The 17,321-nt window shown below is 42.7% G+C and overlaps 1 protein-coding gene across 1 annotated transcript in view; it reads right to left on the bottom strand.

Moving 5' to 3' along the window:
• Positions 1–13,152: 13,152 nt before the first annotated feature.
• Positions 13,153–17,321, bottom strand: part of EDN3 (endothelin 3) — a 119,725-nt gene continuing 115,556 nt past the window's right edge. The window contains exon 5 of the mRNA XM_024114902.3: positions 13,153–13,550. The gene's annotated coding sequence lies outside the window, so the exon portion shown is untranslated. The remainder of the gene's footprint in view (positions 13,551–17,321) is intronic.

Raw genomic sequence — 17,321 nt, 5'->3', positions numbered from 1 at the left:
ATGAGCATCTTAAAGGGATGTAATTACCACATCTTCATTTATTTAAAAAATATTCGTGCTGTTTATTGTAAGGGATTTGGCTCCAACGGCTGACTGAAAGTTCAAGGATGCGTGTACTCTTTATTTTTAGCTAGTAATATAAATGGAATCTCCCACTTCTGCTTCTCCTCCACTCTCAAGAACTCTGTCGCGATGACCATCCCTATGGTCAAAGAGGGTGGACCTATGTCAAAAAATGGCCAGAGGACTCGTTAGAGAGCAGTGTAACTAATTTCTTGCTGCTTTTCCTCAAGGCAAGTTTCCTGCTAGTCTACTACCAAAGGATTGAATTAGAGTCTTTGCTGTCACTCGCCAGCTGCAGCTATTAGTAGAGCTAATTAAAAACATTCTAATGTTGCTTATTGCTTGATTATGGTGGGGGTAAAACAAGACAGAAAATTATGAAGGCTGAGTTAGTGCAGTGTTAGCCAGAGGTTTCTCCTTCATGCATGGTACTATTCTATCAATGCCTGATTCCTTGTAATACCGTAGGGTTGTTCAGGTTGCCTGTTTTTATTAAGGCAGGGTTTCCATTCCACCACTTTTAACTTAAACATAGCGCATAAACCAACGGGCATTTCAGTCTGTGTTTTGTAAATTGCAAAGGGCCAGACAGTGAACTCCTTTCTCACACTGGAGAACGGTTACTCCCATTGTCTTCAGTGGGGACTATTTTTGCAGGAAAATGCTTATCAATATAAGTAACATATTCACAGTCTAGTCTCCCCTCTTTCTGGTGTGCACAAAGAGATCATTTGGTAGCTTCTCCTTTATTACTCTTGACTATAATCCTGGGGAGAAGTTCTGTAACAGACGTGCAGATTTTCTTTTATGTTTTCTTCATTCCAAATATCTTTTGCTTGCTCCATTTCTTTTGACCTGTTCCACAATAGATCTTTACCCAACTTGCTGACTAAGTACAGCTGAGCCTGCCCAAGAACTATCATCATTTTCTGATGATATTGGCCAGCAGTACATCCTACCTCTCTACCTGCTCCATCAGAACAAGGAGGAAGCAGGGAAATACTTGCGACTCAGAGGAGTATCTGTAAGGCACAAGGAGTAAAAACCTGGCCTTATTGAAGTCAATGGTAAAACTCCCATTTATTTCAATAGAGCCAAGATTTCACCCTGTGTCTCCTGGGACTACTCCTGAACTGGCGCAGATTAGGCACAGCCCAGAACAAGGGGCAATGTGTAAGGACACCATCAGCCCTAAGTAGAAAAATAAATAAATCCCCAACAGCTTGAAATGCCACTTGAATAAGCACCAAAGCTGAAAATTTGGCCTTAAATGTGTGTGTTGTGATGGAATTATGACTCTTTTTTCCCCAATATGCCCACTCCCTTTTGTGATACCCAGTAAACTGAAACTCTTGAACACAGATCCAGACAAGATCAATATTTGCACGGCATCATGCTGACTTTCTCAAGCTGGTTTTAGGAGTACGTTCTCCTCTTGATGCATTGGACAGAATGGAGCATAGCCTGCAGAAGGCAAAGGAAGCTTTTCTTCATCTCTTGTGATTTAGGTTTGTCTGTCCCGAATGGAAGTACAATTGGGTTGGCGTTAGTGCAGCGATGCCCAGCTCTCCAGGAGTACGTCTACACTGCAATAAGACACCAGCGGCTGGCCCATGTCAGCTGCTTTGGCTTAAGGGGCTGTTTATTTGCAGTGTTGATGTTCGAGCCTCCCCCCCCAGAGAAATGGCTCCCACTTAGCTATTTCGGTGCAATAAAAACAACTTTTGATACAACTAAGGCTATGGAGGAACGTTTTTATTTTGTTGCCTTGAATAACATGAAGGAGACAATACATGTGGCTCTAATAATAGAGGAAATCTTTCATAAGCTGGGAGATAAGTAATGCCAAAGAGAACGTGCATATTTTGGCAAGAGGGGAATAAGATGGCTTTGAGACACATCCTTTTATTGCCCTCTTGCCATCAGTACAATATCCTTTCCTAGAGTTCCCATTGCAAGAGATGTTGAGTGCATGGGAAATGTCTATGGATAAAAATAAGTACAGTATAAGTGGATGACGCCCCATATTCTTCATATTGTTATGATATGATTATGGCCTAACTAGGACGTATTTTATACAAGATGGGTCATGTGAGGTATCATTGAAAAGGTTATGATTTACTGAATATGATTATCCTATTTGCACGTCTGTCTCATTTTTGTATCTGAAGTTAGGAATATGTCTAGGCATCTATTACAAATGTGTTTACACCTGGGGAACGCCCACTAGACAGACTGCGGTCAGTCTAGATGGCTCGCTGGGAAGGGCCATTAGGGAGAACAATAGGTCTTAAAAGATGCTAATTGCCCACTGGGGAGCCTTCCTGAGAGGCCTTCCTGGGGAATGCAGCAAACAGCCTCTGAGTTATGGCTGCAGGGACATGTGACCAAGTCACCTGGTACTAGACTCCATGATAATACTAGTGTTTTTCCACTGACCAGGGTGGTGGGAATCAAACTGGGAGACAAAGGATTCCCGCCATATGCAAAAACTATTTAAGGCAGGGGAGTGACATCATCGTAGTTGGTTCGTCCCTGACTCCCCGCCCAAGAAAGAAGACTGCTGGAAACAGCTGAGAAACAAAAGGACTGAACTAAGGGGAAGGGCTGTACGCAAGCTAGAAGGTTGTCAGCCTGTGAATGGAATATCTGGAGTTTTAAGCTTCAAGCAAGCCTTCAAGACTCTCTGCAAACTGCCTAGAACAGCATTTAGGGTGAGAATATACTGCTCGTATCCAATTTCGTTAGTATACTAAGCTTAGATTGCCTTTTTGTTTTATTTGCTAGGTAATCTAATTTGATCTGTTTTCTATCCCTTATAATCAATTAAAATCTGTCTTTTGTAGTTAATAAACTTGTTTTGTTTTGTCTAAACCCAGTGTGTGTGGAAATCCTAACTTTGGGCAGAAAGCTGTGTGTATCCCTCTCCACTTTGAGGGAGGGGGTAAATTTCATGAGCTTAGCTCCTTAGCTGAGCCTTCTATGCAGAGCTTATTTCAGCTGTGTTTCTGCAGCTGGGTGTGTCCCTACCCATGTGCTGGTGAAAGTGTGAGACCAGGAGCGTGTCTGCAGCTTGTCACAGCATTACAGGGTGAAAGGGAGCCCAGGCTGGTGGATCAGGCTGGCTCAGTGGTATCCCAGTCGTAGGTGGCACCCCGAAGGGGGGGGGGGGGAGAGGAACCCGTCACAGATGCATCATTTTCTATGTAAAATTATACAATAATTTATCATTATAATTGTCATTAGATTTTATTGTCATTAGATCTTATTGTCATTAGATCTTAGGAGTTTTTTTGTTATATACACTGGGGAGTGGAGTTAAATATTCAGGGTTTGATTTCATTTGGATGTACAGGGAGTGGAACTGGCCCCAGAGATACCCTGTTTCCCCGAAAATAAGACAGTGTCTTATATTAATTTTTGCTCCCAAAGATGCGCTAGGTCTTATTTTCAGGGGATGTCTTATTTTTCAGAAATGAAAAATGCCTTATTATCGGTGGATGCCTTATTATCGGGGAGGTCTTATTATCGGGGGGATGCCTTATATTACAACGAGAGGCAAAACTGTAAGTAGGCCTTATTTTCGGAGGATGTCTTATTTTCGGGGAAACAGGGTAGCAGAACAGCCTTCCATCACCACCACCCTGGCATCCCTCGATGTAGGATGTGCTTTGGAGAGTGGGAGGGATATGGCCAAACTGCACTATGCCCCAAATATTCTCACCTTAGGGAGGACCCCTAAGGGGCTGCTGCAGGCAGAATGTAAATTATCCTGAATTATCCTAACTTATCCTGAATCCCAGATTGGCCCTAAGAAAGATTGAGGATTAAAAGGCACAAAGGTAGATTAAAGTCACCTCTGCTCCGCCACTTTCTCCTCTTCCCACCTCCCACCCCAGTTCTTGTACTTGGCAAAAGAACAGAAGAATAGAGGATCAAGGCATTAGAGCAGAGGTCAGCAACCTTTCAGAAGTGGTGTGCCGAGTCTTCACTTATTCACTTTAACTTAAGGTTTCGCGTGCCGGTAATACATTTTAACGTTTTTTAGAAGGTCTCTCTCTATAAGTCTATATTATATAACTAAACTATTGTTGCATGTAAAGTAAACAAGGTTTTCAAAATGTTTAAGAAGCTTAATTTAAAATTAAATTAAAATGCTGATCTTACACCGCCGGCCCACTCAGCCCGCCTCTGGGCTGGGGTTCCGTTCACCTAGTTCAGCAGCAGGCTGAGCGGGGCCTGTGGGACCCCGGCTGGCAAGGGGCCGGCAGCTGGGACCCCAGACTAGGGGTGCAGGTGGGAATGTGGGGGGACAGGTGCAGGAGTTCCTATTTGGTGCTCAGGGTGGGGGTGGGGATGTGGGGGGGGTGCAAGAGTCAGAACGGGGGCTGGAGGTGTGTGAGGGGGTTCAGGGGTCAGGGCAGAGGGCTGGGTGTGTGAGAGGGTTCAGGGGTCAGGGCAGAGTGCTCGGCTCATGGGGGTGCTCACAGCAGGGGGCTGGAGGGGATATGCCCCGTCCCCACCCCTTTCCCCAGGGCTCCATCCCCACCTCTTTTGTGCCTCCTCCCTGGAGCAGCGAGCACACTGCGGCTCAGCTCCGCTCCCCCTCCCCCTCACAAGGGCAATCAGCTGATTGGCGGCAGGGAGTGGGAGGGGCAGGGGCAGGAAAGCACCACACTGGGGGAAGAAGCAGGGGAAGGGGAGCTTGGCTGCCGGCATGACCAAGTTTCTGCCTCATGCCCCCGCAGGAGAAATCGGTAGGCGGGGGAGCTGAGTGGGGCCAGGACCCCGGTAGGCAGCAGCGTGCCATCAAAAATCGGCATGCATGCCGTCTTTGGCATGCGTGCCACAAGTTGCCGACCCCTGCATTAGAGTTTGGGAATAGCATTTGGTAGTGTCCTTTTCATCTTTAGGTTTGGGAACATCTAAATGTTTCCTCTCCTTTCCCCCTCTTTATTTATAATACTGAAAAATAAAAACTCATTTTGAAAAATAAAGCATGCAAATAATTGGCATCATAATTCATTGCCAAAGCTTTCTCCAGACTTGATTAAATGCTAAACATTCTGCTCTTGTTAACCTACAGTAAGTGTCATTTCATTTGTTTAGTTGTAGCCGTCTCATCCCAGGATATTAGAGAGACAAGGTGGATGAGGTAATATCTGTTATTGGACCAACTTCTGTTGGTGAGAGAGACCTGCTTTCAAACTTATACAGAGCTCTTCTTCAGCTTTCTTTCAAGTGTCATAAATCATTATTTAAACTGGTCCTACCCATCTTTCCTAACTAGTCGTCTTATGGTAATAACGTGTAGGATTTTATAGCACCTTTCCGCGGATGAACTGAACACACTTTTCAAATATTCAAACCCCTATTCTATCCCCATCTTTAACCCTTCAACTGTTTTGTGTTTTATGTTGTAAGCCCTGTGGGCCTGTATACTGTGGCATATTAGTACATGGACTGGGAGACTGGAAACCTGGGTTCTATTCTTGGCTCTGCCACTGACCTGCTAGGTAACCTTGGTCACGTCATTTAATGTCTGTGTTTCTGTACCCATTGTCTGCCTTGTCCATTAGACTGTAAGTTTAGCAGGGCATGGACTGTCTTTTACTTTTACTTTTACCAACGCAATAGCACTCTGATCTCAGTTAAGGTCTCTAAGTGATACCAAATCATAACAAATAACAATAATTGAATCCTAATCCTGATTGGAACCTTTGGGCTAATACTAATCAGCCTCTTGGTACCCTTGTGAAGTAGTATTACCACCTCTTTATGTATGAGGAAAGGGAGACCGTTATCTTATTTGCCTAGGGTCAAACAATGAGACTCCCAATAAAATTCAGCAGACCTAATTCTTAGTCCTGTGCTGTAACCAGTAGGCCATATCCTTGTCCAATCATCATAGGGTGATTACAACTTGAGCAATATATCAGGATTTTTAACTGCTGCTTGGAACTAGCCTTAAAGGAGAATTGTGACTTAAATTGGCATAACTATGTGTAGAGTGTAAGTATAGGGTTGTGTCCCTTTAAATAGCTTCCAAACAAGATTCAGCTGAACTTCACCAAGCAATTATTTGAGCTGATGTCAAACACTGTCTCTTAAATATACAGAAGTTCATTAGCCTCCATTCAGTCCCTCCGATTTGTGTTCCTCCCAGTTGATCAAGAACATTTCAGCAAAAGATGCTTGAAACTTTCTAAAATAGTGGTCAAATTCTCTGCTGGTGTACCTGGCTCAAACCAGGAAAGTGTGAGATGTGCAGGAAACAAAAGAACTGCTGCTGTCTGTTTGTGTTTATGAATGTAGCCTGGCATTATGTGGAAAATCATTTTAATTCTGCATTAGTAAATGAAGCCCTAATTTAAAAAGCTCATTGACTTGTGTTTGTCATTCTCTGGAATGTGTACAGTATTATAGAGCCCAGATGAAAAGACAATTAATAACATTCAAGCAAGAGTAGGAAAATGTATCATATTTGAGTCATCAAATATAATTATTAAACTGAAGAGGAAAAAAAGATTTAAACTTGCTACAATGGGTGTAACTTGTTAGAGTTCTGAATTGTGGGAAACAGATAACTAACTTGGGAGCCCTTAAGCGATTTCAGATGAAAGGCCAATGGCAGTGTCCTCTTATTTTCCTGAAAAAAGTCTTAGTACCCAATGTGTTTATTCTTGTTCTTTATGGTTAATCAATTTCCTGATGCTTCTTTCTTGATGACCAAGTGTGTGTAAAGGTACTAAAAAAGCAGGTTTGTCATAGGAGGATTAAGTTACAGTGAACTCAGACCATTTTCCATCCATACAAGGGTTTAATACACTTTAAATTGTGTGCATTGACTTTTCGCCTTTTGTTGATTCACCTTAACTTTCCTGAGTGTCTCTGTGTAGATATGGCCTACAATATACCCATTACAAAGGTCTTACACTTATTTTGTATATCTACAGGAGTCCCATGCAATGGACGTTTGAGCTCTGCATTTATCATTTCAAAATTTGTTGAGAAAATGATTATCTTAGTAAGTCATTTTGGCTTAAATGATTTCACACGAGTCATGGGATCGCAATATGCAAACAGACTGGCTTTTTGGATACAAGTGTGCCAGAACTGAAATGTACACAGAAGGAGGTAAACTGTAGATGATGAGACTATGCAACTATTTTCCATTTCTGCTATTGTGCGGGACTGGGCTATAATTTGTTGATTAAATGACCTTTGGAAAAATTATTTTGGCTCTTAAATTGCCAGATTTATATAGATGAATAGGAGCACATAAGTACAATACCAGATTGATTGTTTCAAGTTCTTTAAAGGAACATTCCATTCATGATGGTCTTGATTTTGGACTAGATTGCTGATGCTACGAACAATTGCTAAGTTATTTCTTCCCTGTCCAGTAAAACTTTATTCAGTAACTGTGAAGTTTTAGATGCTATGATATCTTCCCATTGCATGAATTTCAGATATGGTAATTGTTAAGCAGAAAACATAATCATGCAATCAAACATTCGTGATTTGATGTAGAAATGCTGCTCCAAAAAGATATAAACATCCGCTGACCCCTTTAATTTCCTTGCTCTTTTAAGACTATCTAATGCAAGGAGGCATCATAAAGCCAAGTTGTCCTCATGCCAGTTGCAGTAGAAACTGACAAAATATTTAAACAGCTTGTTCTCAAGCAAATACATATGCTGGGAAATCAGATGAATGTTCTCATGTATCTGATAACGAGTACGTTTTGAGATCACAAATCATCGTGGGTGGCCAAACTCCTTTTCAACCACGTGAGCCACAGTGTGATTAGTAACAAACTCTGGGTTCCAGTTGTCTTGGCTTTTTTGTCTCACTTGCCAACAAATTGAGCTGCCTAGGGCCACCTGGCCATACCCTGCTCTCTTATTTCCCAGCAATCTGTCATTCGTGGCAACATACCGTTGATTCCACCTCTACCATCTCTCCAGTGGCTGCAGCTTGGAACAGCCTGCGCAAACACAAGTGGACGGTTGCAGAGGCTGAGTCTCACCGTGTGGTGCTAGCCTCCATTGCCCACTTGATACACCATAGTGCTCTCTCCCGTACTCCCCCATACCTTTGGGAGGTGCTCCCTGTAAACATCCCTTGTTATCCACCTTCACATTCCTCCTCAAAACTCTCCTTTGCTGAGATGCAGGGCCGGCGCTTCCATTTAGGCAACCTAGGCGGTCGCCTAGGGCACCAGGATTTGGGGGGGGCGCCATTTTGCCGCCCTCGGCAGCAATTCGGCGGCGGGGGGTCCTTCCGCGCTCCGGGTCTTCGGTGGCAATTCTGCGGCGGGTCCTTCACTCGCTCCGGGACCCGCCGCCGAAGTGCCCTGAAGACCGCGAGCGCGGAAGGACCCCCCCGCTGCAGAATTGCCGCCGCCGACCGGGAGCGCAGAAGGACCCCTGCCTAGGGCGCCAAAAACCATGGCACCGCTCCTGCTGAGATGCTTATGAAAAACTTGACAATGGTTAGGCTGTTGGTGTGCAGAGACCACTGCCTATCACGCTGACCAATATTGTCTCATTGTTCACTTGTACTACACCATTTGTCTCTAGCCGTTTGTAATGTTGAGCCAGCAAAGGTTAAACAATCAGTAAGATGGGTGACCTAGAAGCAACCCTTAAGGACATATCAAAAGGGCATTGCAATAGTAAATAGGACCATTCCTTGCAGATAGTTATCAAAGCCATGTTAAGTAGAATCAAATCTTTAACGTGTTTGCCTGTATTAAGGGCACAAGAGCAAACTATCCAACTGTGTAGGAAAGATAGGAAGTATGGCAAGAGACCACCCTGGCTTGACCAGGTGATCTTCAGTGATCTGAAAATCAAAAAAGAGTCTACAAAAAGTGTAAACTAGGCCAAATTACAAAGGATGAATATAAACAAATAACAAAAGTATGTAGGGACAAAATTAGAAAGGCCAAGGCACAAAACGAGATCAAACTAGCTTGAGACGTAAAGGGTAACAAGAAAACATTCTACAAATACATTAGAAGCAAGAGGAAGACCAAAGACTGGGTAAGCCCATTACTGGGGGGGAGGCGGGGGGGAATAATAATAGAAAATGTGGAAAAGGCAGAAACGTTTAATGACTTCTTTGTTTCGGTTTTCACCAAGAACGTTGTGGTGATTGCACGTGTGACGTAGTGAATGCCAATGAAAATGAGAGAGGCTCAGAGGCTAAAATAGGAAAAGAACAAGTTAAAAATTACTTAGACAAGTTAGATGTCTTCAAGTCTCCAGGGCCTTATGAAATGCATCCTAGAATACTCAAGGAGGTGACTGAGGAGACAGCTGAGCCATTAGAAAAATCATGGAAGACGGGAGAGATTCCAGAAGACTGGAAAAGGGAAAATATAGTGCCAATCTATATAAAGGGAAATAAGGACAACCTGGGGAATTACAGACCAGTCAGCTTAACTTCTCTACCCGAAAAGATAATGGACAAATAATTAAGCAATCAATTTGCAAACATCTAGCAGATAATAAGGTGATAAATAACAGCATGGATTTGTCAAAAACAAATCATGTCAAACCAACCTGATAGCTTTCTTTGACAGGGTAACAAGCCTTGTGTATATGGGGGAAGTGGTAGATGTAGTATATCTTGACTTTAGTAAAGCTTTTGATACTGTGTCACATGACTTTGTCATAAAAAGACTAGGGAAATGCAACCTAGATGGAGCTACTATAAAGTGGATGCAAAACTGGTTGGAAAACCGTTCCCAGAGAGTAGATATCAGTGGTTCACAGTCATGCTGGAAGGGCATAACAAGTGGGGTCCCATAGGGATCTGTTCTGGGTCCGGTTCTGTTCAATATCTTCATCAATGATTTAGATAATGGTATAGAGAGTACACTTATAACGTTTGTGGACGATACCAAGCTGGGAGGGGTTGCAGGTGCTTTGGTGGATAGGATTAAAATTCAAAATGATCTGGACAAACTGGAGAAATGGTCTGAAGTAAATAGGATGAAATTCAATAAGGACAAATGCAAAGTACTCCACTGAGGAAGGAACAATCAGTTGCACACATACAAAATGGGAAATGACTGCGTAAGAAGGAGTACTGCGGAAAGGGGTCTGGGGGGTCATAGTGGACCATAAGCTAAAAATCAGTCAACAGTGTAACACTGTTGCAAAAAAAGTGAACATCCTTCTGGGATGTATTAGCAGGAGTGTTGTAAGCAAGACATGAGAAGGAATTCTTCTGCTGTACTCCACGCAGATTAGGCCTCAACTGGAGTATTGTGTCCAGTTCTGGGCACCCCATTTCAGGAAAGATGTGGACAAATTGGAGAGTCCAGAGAAGAGCAACAAAAATTATTAACGGTCTAGAAAACATGACCTATGAGGGAAGATTGAGAAAATTGGGTTTGTTTAATCTGGAGAAGAGAAGACTGAGAGGGGACATAACAGTTTTCAAGTACATAAAAGGTTGTTACAAGGAGGAGAGAAAAAAATTGTTTTTCTTAACCTCTGAGGATAGGACAAGAAGCAATGGGCTTAAATTGGAGCAAGAGAGGTTTAGGTTGGACATTAGGAAAAACTTTCTAACTGTCAGGGTGATTAAGCACTGGAATAAATTGCCTAGGGACGTTGTGGAATCTCCATCATTAGAGATTTTTAAGAGAAGGTTAGACAAACACCTGCCAGGAATGGATGATACTTAGTCCTGCCTTGAGTGCAAGGGAGTGGACTAGATGACCTCTTGAGGTCCCTTCCAATTGTATGATTGTTAGAGACTCAAGAGTAGATGCTTAGTGTATTTGTCTGTGTTTATCTATATCTTGTTAGAACTCTAACAATGTGATCTAATCAGTTTGTAGATGCTAAATACTCTTCCTGTCTCATAATGCTTCATTACTGTATTCTATTGATTCAGAGATCAAAAGGGATATTATCATTTAGATGGGACTTGTGATGTAATAATATTGTCTTAATCTCTCCTGGAAACTTGTAATTCCACATAGTAAACCACCTGTGAACTGTCTTGATCGTTTGAATGGCCAATTGCCTTATAAGAATGGATACAACTAGTCTACCCGTTTATGCATAGGAAATAGAAGATTAGCTTCAAAGCAACAATCTGCACTACCTATTCTTCATTGAGGGGAGGTCCTGTTGTGACAATTGCTGTCAAGAGGTTTGCTAGAGAACTATAAAGAAAGCTTTGGGCCTGATCCTTTTTATCTCAGGTCTGCTTAGACTTTAACAGTGAAGGTCTAAGCCACAAGACTGAGGTCTCCAGGTTTACTCTGGATTTATCCTGGAATTTTCATGGAAGAACTTGAACAAACTCTACACCTGGATGGCCTATTGTACTATAACCTTTTACACTGATTCCAGAAAGACTTTTACAAATGAGCAGCCTCACCATCTCTGCTATGAAACTGACCTAAGGACTTTTCACGTATCTGTATAGACGCTCCCTGACTTACGCAAGCGTTCCATTTCAGAACGCCTTGCGTAACTCAAATTTTTTGTAAGTCAGAAACGTATACCCGACAATTACGGAACTTTTCCCGTAAGTGTGGATTTGCGTAAGTCGGGTTTGCGTAACCCAGAGGGAGTCTGTATGTGTATTGATCTTTTAACCACAGCAACTCTCTTCTTTCTTTTTCCTTTTATTACTAAAACTTTGGTCTTATAGTCATTAAAGAATTGGCATCTGCATGATACTGGGTAAGATCTTAGACTCGTATTGACCTCAGGATAAGTCTCCAGTCCTTTGGGATTGGTGGACCTCACATAGGATGAATCAGGTTTTCAATATCCCCTCACTATTTTAGACTTGGCTGTCTAGATGGAAGTCAAGGCTGGAATGCTTAAAGTGGACTATATTTGGTCACCAGTGTGGCATTACAGAAGCCGTTTTGTTACTGGCTTGGTGACTCTAATTATAGAATAAAATGCCAGTTTGGGGGGATTGTCTGCCCTGTTCCTTGCAGTCTGCCCTGAGTATAGCATTATCAGTGTGACCCATCCAGGCACTCGGTCACTCCATCGGCTGTCTCGTCTTACACTTAGATTGTAAGCTCTTTGGGGCAGAGACCGTCTTTGGTCTGTGTTTTTACAGCACCCATCACCGTGTGGTCCAGGTCCATGACGAGTGCTACAGTATTACTACTGCTACTACTACTAATAATTATAAAATGTTGTAGATACGCTATAGTGTAGCAGCTCTTGCTCTGGTTTGATATTGTGTAAATCAAGTGATCTCAGTGGAGTTACTCCTGATTTACACCAATTTAAATGAGAGAAGAATCAGTCTCTCCATTGCTATGCTGTAACATAGTTGCACGGTTTCTACTGCAAACCCAGGTGCTATGCCAGGCTGTAGCTGCAGAGGGCAATACCTTGGCCACCGGACTCTCCAGTCAAGCAGTTTTGGTATCTCTCATAATTTTCAGTAGAGCTGCATAGGCAATTTTTTTTTCCCGTGAAAAGCTTCAACCAAAAATAATTTGTTTTCATTTAACTTTTCTTCAAATTTTTTCTCTTTTGGTTTGAAAACAATAATATTTTTAGTAATAGAATTTTTTGGCAACTGATTTCTGGGGCGTGGGGGGGGGGAGAATCACCACCATCACACCCCAAATTTTTGCCAGAAATGGACGGTTTTGGTGTGATTTCCTGTTATGCCAAAAAGCCATTTTCCATTTTTTAAAAAAGGTTCTAATGGAATAGTTTTGACCAGTTTTACTTTTTTAGTCGTATACAACTTCCTAGCAAAAGGGATCTGAGGTGCTTCACAATATATGTACAGCTGAAATATGCGGAGCAGAGAGCTCACAGGGGAGTTCTGCTTCAGTAGCTTTATTGTGTTACATTGTCCATGTAAAGTTTTTACTTTTCTCTCTTCTTGAATCTTCTCTTTTGTTTTACAATTGCACAAGGTAGTCCTTGCATTGCAATAAAGAGAGTGCTTGTCCAGCTTTCAAAATGGTCATTGTTCTTCTATATAAATACACTTTGTTTTAATACATATTTAGTTGAAACAATATATCCTACAGAAGACCACAGGAAAATGTAATAATAAACTGGCCTTTATTGATAGGAATTACGTAGGAGGAATGGGTTACCAAATGAAATGATCAAGTGTTCGTCTCTTGTATTACTACAGTACAAGATAATACACTTAATAGGAGTTCTAAGAATTCCTTTCCATAGACATATGTCAGAACGTGACTTTGATGCCTTCTGTTTCCATGAATAATAATTAACATAATCTGAAGTATAAAACCACAGGACTTTTTCATTTTCAAGAGAGTTTTCAGAAACATTTTTGGAGAATGAGGCAAAAGGGCTATTATTACTTGCCATCAAAATCCTCAGTATCCGTCCATCTGGAATGCTTTTATCTTCTTCTGCTATGGTTGCCCTCTTCTCTTACAAATACTTGCTTGAATCTCAACAGCTTGTTGCAGTTTGCTTGGGATAGACATTTAAATCCTGTAAGACAATAAAATTGTGTTCTCTATAGTCAGTGTCCTTGCCCCGAGTAACAACAAGGAGTCTGGTGGCACCTTAAAGACTAACAGATTTATTTGGGCATAAGCTTTCGTGAGTAAAAACCTCACTTTTGTTAATGGAAATCTGATGCTGTTACCTTTCTTATAGTTCTGTACAATTTTCCAGCCTGAAATATGATGATTTTCTCCAGTGTGTATACAAAGGATTATTTTTAGTAACCAAGTTTAAAATCTTTGATGCAAATTTTCCATAAATTAAATTGGTTCAACTTCTTCAAAAGTGAATTTCAACTCTGGATCATCTTAGCTCTGACCTGATTCTTCATCATTTTTTCATTCTGTCTAATTAAAGGTTTGTTCTAGTGGTTTAATACTTCCTGTTCTTTCTACTGATTATCTCTTGTAGTCCTGAATCTTTGTTCTCTGCTCCAGCTATGGGATCTTCCAAGCTATTTAGTCACTCTGATGAATTTTCATTTTTCCCTCCAAAGAAGTAGCACATATGGTGACCACATACCATGGATTTTTGCTGCAGTTTCTGTGTTAGTTGATGGCAGTAATGTTTAATGTGCCCGTTTTTTTTTCCTATGTCTCACTTGTTGGGAGGATAGAAGAGAATATCAACTTAGCTGCAGGATGGCACATGGACTACCTGCTAGAAGCCAGAAAAAAATACTTTTTTTAAAGTCTGGCTATCCTGAGAAGAATGCCCACAGATGTTGAAGGACCCTGGCAATGAGAGAGGGAGATATTGAGATAAGTTGTACGTAAAAGTTCCAATTATAACTATGTGAATCTGGAGTGAACTCCACTGAGTATGGGCTGGTTAACATTGGGAAAATGCATCACAATCCACACCCCTGAGAGATGTAGCTATAGTGACCTAACCTCCAGTGTAGACAGCTCTAGGTCAGTGAAAGAATTCTTCCATTGACCCAACTGCCACCTCGAGGGAGAACCCTTCCTTTTGGCATAGGTAGTGTCTACGCTAAAGCGGTGTAGCTCCAGTGTAGTATCTGTCCCATGGTAGGGGTTTAAGTGTAGACATACCCTGCAGAGATACTTTGCATTTATGCTGGTATAACTGAGGCCTGGTCTACACTAGAGAATTAAGTTGGCTTAACTCAGGCTGTGTTTACAATAGCACTTACTGCAGTACAACATATGTTGTTCAGGGGTATGAAAAACTTATGAGTGACATAAGTCACACTGACCTAAGCACCGGTGTGGACAGCACTATGTCAGCCGGACAGCTTCTCCTACCGACATAGCTACCGCCACTTGCAGGGCTGGAGTAATTAAGCCAACGGGAAAGCTCTCTCATTGGCTTACAGTGGTTACATTAGAGAACTTACAGCAGTGTAGCTGCATCACTGCAGCTCTGCCACTGTAAACTCTCTAGTGCAGCCATAGCCTAAGTCGCTCAGGGGTGTGAAAAAATCTGCACTCCTGAGTGGCGTAGTTAAGCCAGCATAACCCTCTTAGGGAGGTGGATACCTACGCTGACAGAAGAGCCCTTCCCGGCGGTGTAAGTAGTGTCTAAAATGAAGCGCTACAGTCCACCCCTATGTGTGTGTGTGTCTGTGCGTTCACACATAAACTGAGAGAATTACCAGCAAACCAGAAATCCATTCTTCTCACAGCTCTATTCAGTAACCCCTTGTGTTTCAGACGTATCCATCGTGTCCTTGCTATAACACCAGCTCCTTGATTCATGAAACCCTATTTCGGTTGTTAGAGGGAGTGATTATATTTTCTAGTGTGTCTATCTGTATATGCACACATCGGGGAAGCCATCAGACAGATGGCTTTGCTTTAACCAGTCTTGCTTCTCAGTGTGAGAATTAAGCTCTGGGTCTCTTGTGTGGAATGAGAAGTATTAACAGAAAGAAGCATGAGGTAGGGGTACGAGAAAAGCTTGTATCATACGTAGCAGAAGAGAGAGAAGAGTCACAGGAGAAGCAGGAAGAAGTAAAAGGAAGGAAGGAAGCCTCGTTTTAAATACCTCAGTACCAATCTTTGTGTCTTGAGACAATGCCACAGTATGGGCTGTAGGGTTTTGCCTTGTCCTGTCCATGAGGAAGGCACAAGGCTGTGAACCCCTTCATTCACTCTGAGTCCTAAGTCTTTCTCAAAGTTGTGGGTTATAAATACCATTGTTAAAACCCCTTGTGTCTCCAGAGTGAATATATTAACTACTGCTGCTCCACTAACTCTCATCTGAACAGGGCTGCTGATGATGGAAACCATGTATTCGGTGTTTGTTGCTACTACTTCAAGCCAGGGGGTGCAGAAGCATCCCCAGCATCCCTAGGTCCAGTACCACTGCATCTGAACCCCCACCCAGTTCCATCCTGCTATCACACTTCTTGCTTCCAGCCCATCTGAAGATGTTTGTTTGTTTTCAGGGACAGGAGGTTACTAGTTTAAATAAAGTTGCTTTCATTTCTCACTCCGTTGTTCAAGGGTAATCAGGAACAATGTTTTCTCCAGTGATGGGCCAATTTTTGTTTCCTGACAGAGGGAGTGAGATCCGAGGGAACAGCTGCTTTTCCTGCTCTGCGCCTATAAACCTTGACAGGAGCAAGGGAGGAAAGAAATCTTAATTCTACTTAAAGATGCTGGAGGCAATTTTCATCCTTATTTTTTCAACCCCTTGAAACAGAGACACAGTTATTATTAAAATGCTGCCCGTGTCTGTGTGCATAGTGTATGTGTTACTTGAGGCCCCAATCACCTCACTGCAGTAATAGGCATGTAGGCTAACTGAGGCCTTGGCTACACTTGCAGCTGTACAGCGCTGTGAGGTAAACCTGTCTTCGTACAGCTGAGTAGGGAAAAGCGCTGCAGTCTGTCCACACTGACAGCTGCCGGCGCAGTGGTGTGGCCACACTTGTAACATTTGCAGCTGTGGTGGGAGTGATGCATTATGGGCAGCTATCCCAGCAGTCATGTGGCTGCAACGTGCTTTTCAAAACGGGGGTGGTGGGGTGGATTGTGACAGGGAGTGTGGGGGGAGAGAGTGCTTTTTGGAGCATGTCAGCTCTCTATTTTGCAAGTTCCAAACTCCCGGCCCCCTGCTCATTCGTTTACTTACTCCAAGCAAGCTGCAAATTGTTTGCTTTTCTCTGCAGTACGAGCTTTGAAACTGGCACTTCCGCATTCCTGCAGCCGGCCACAACAATGGAGAGGATTGGCCACTTGACAAGGTGATTAGTACAGCGTTTACACTCACACCTGTGAGTCGTAGCCACTCCGCTGCAGCTGTTATTCCTCTCGGAGATGTGGAGTACCTGCAGCGGTGTACCCAGGGAGATACAGCGCTGCAAGTGCCCTGCCACTGTGGACGGGGAGTGAGTTATAGCGCTGGGGGAGGCTTTACAGCGCTGTAACTTGCAAGTGTAGCCAAGGCCTGAGGCATTAATTTCATTAGAGAGATTTGAAGCTATGTCCCCAGGCACATTCTCTACCAATTGGCACTAATGAGCGCTAGCAGATATATTGTTACTTAAAGTCCTGTACCAGTGCATTATCTCTCAGCCACTGCAGTTCTGCATTGTCTTGCTCATAATTTCAGCAGCCCCAGACTGTGTGTGTTGCTTAAGAGACTTTTTTGATGCAATGACTAATAGCTTGAATATTCAGACGCAAGGCTTTAGTTTTGACCTAGCTCACCAAGACATCCTCTGACTTTCCTGGAGCTTTGAGAGCCAGTTCCGAAACTTGTTTAAGACAATAGGAGTTTTGCACA

Source organism: Chrysemys picta, chromosome 13 (assembly GCF_011386835.1).
Source record: "Chrysemys picta bellii isolate R12L10 chromosome 13, ASM1138683v2, whole genome shotgun sequence".
Classification (NCBI taxonomy): Eukaryota; Metazoa; Chordata; order Testudines; family Emydidae; genus Chrysemys; species Chrysemys picta.
The sequence above is the reverse complement of the archived record's forward strand: the minus strand, read 5'-3'. Positions and strand labels throughout refer to the sequence as shown.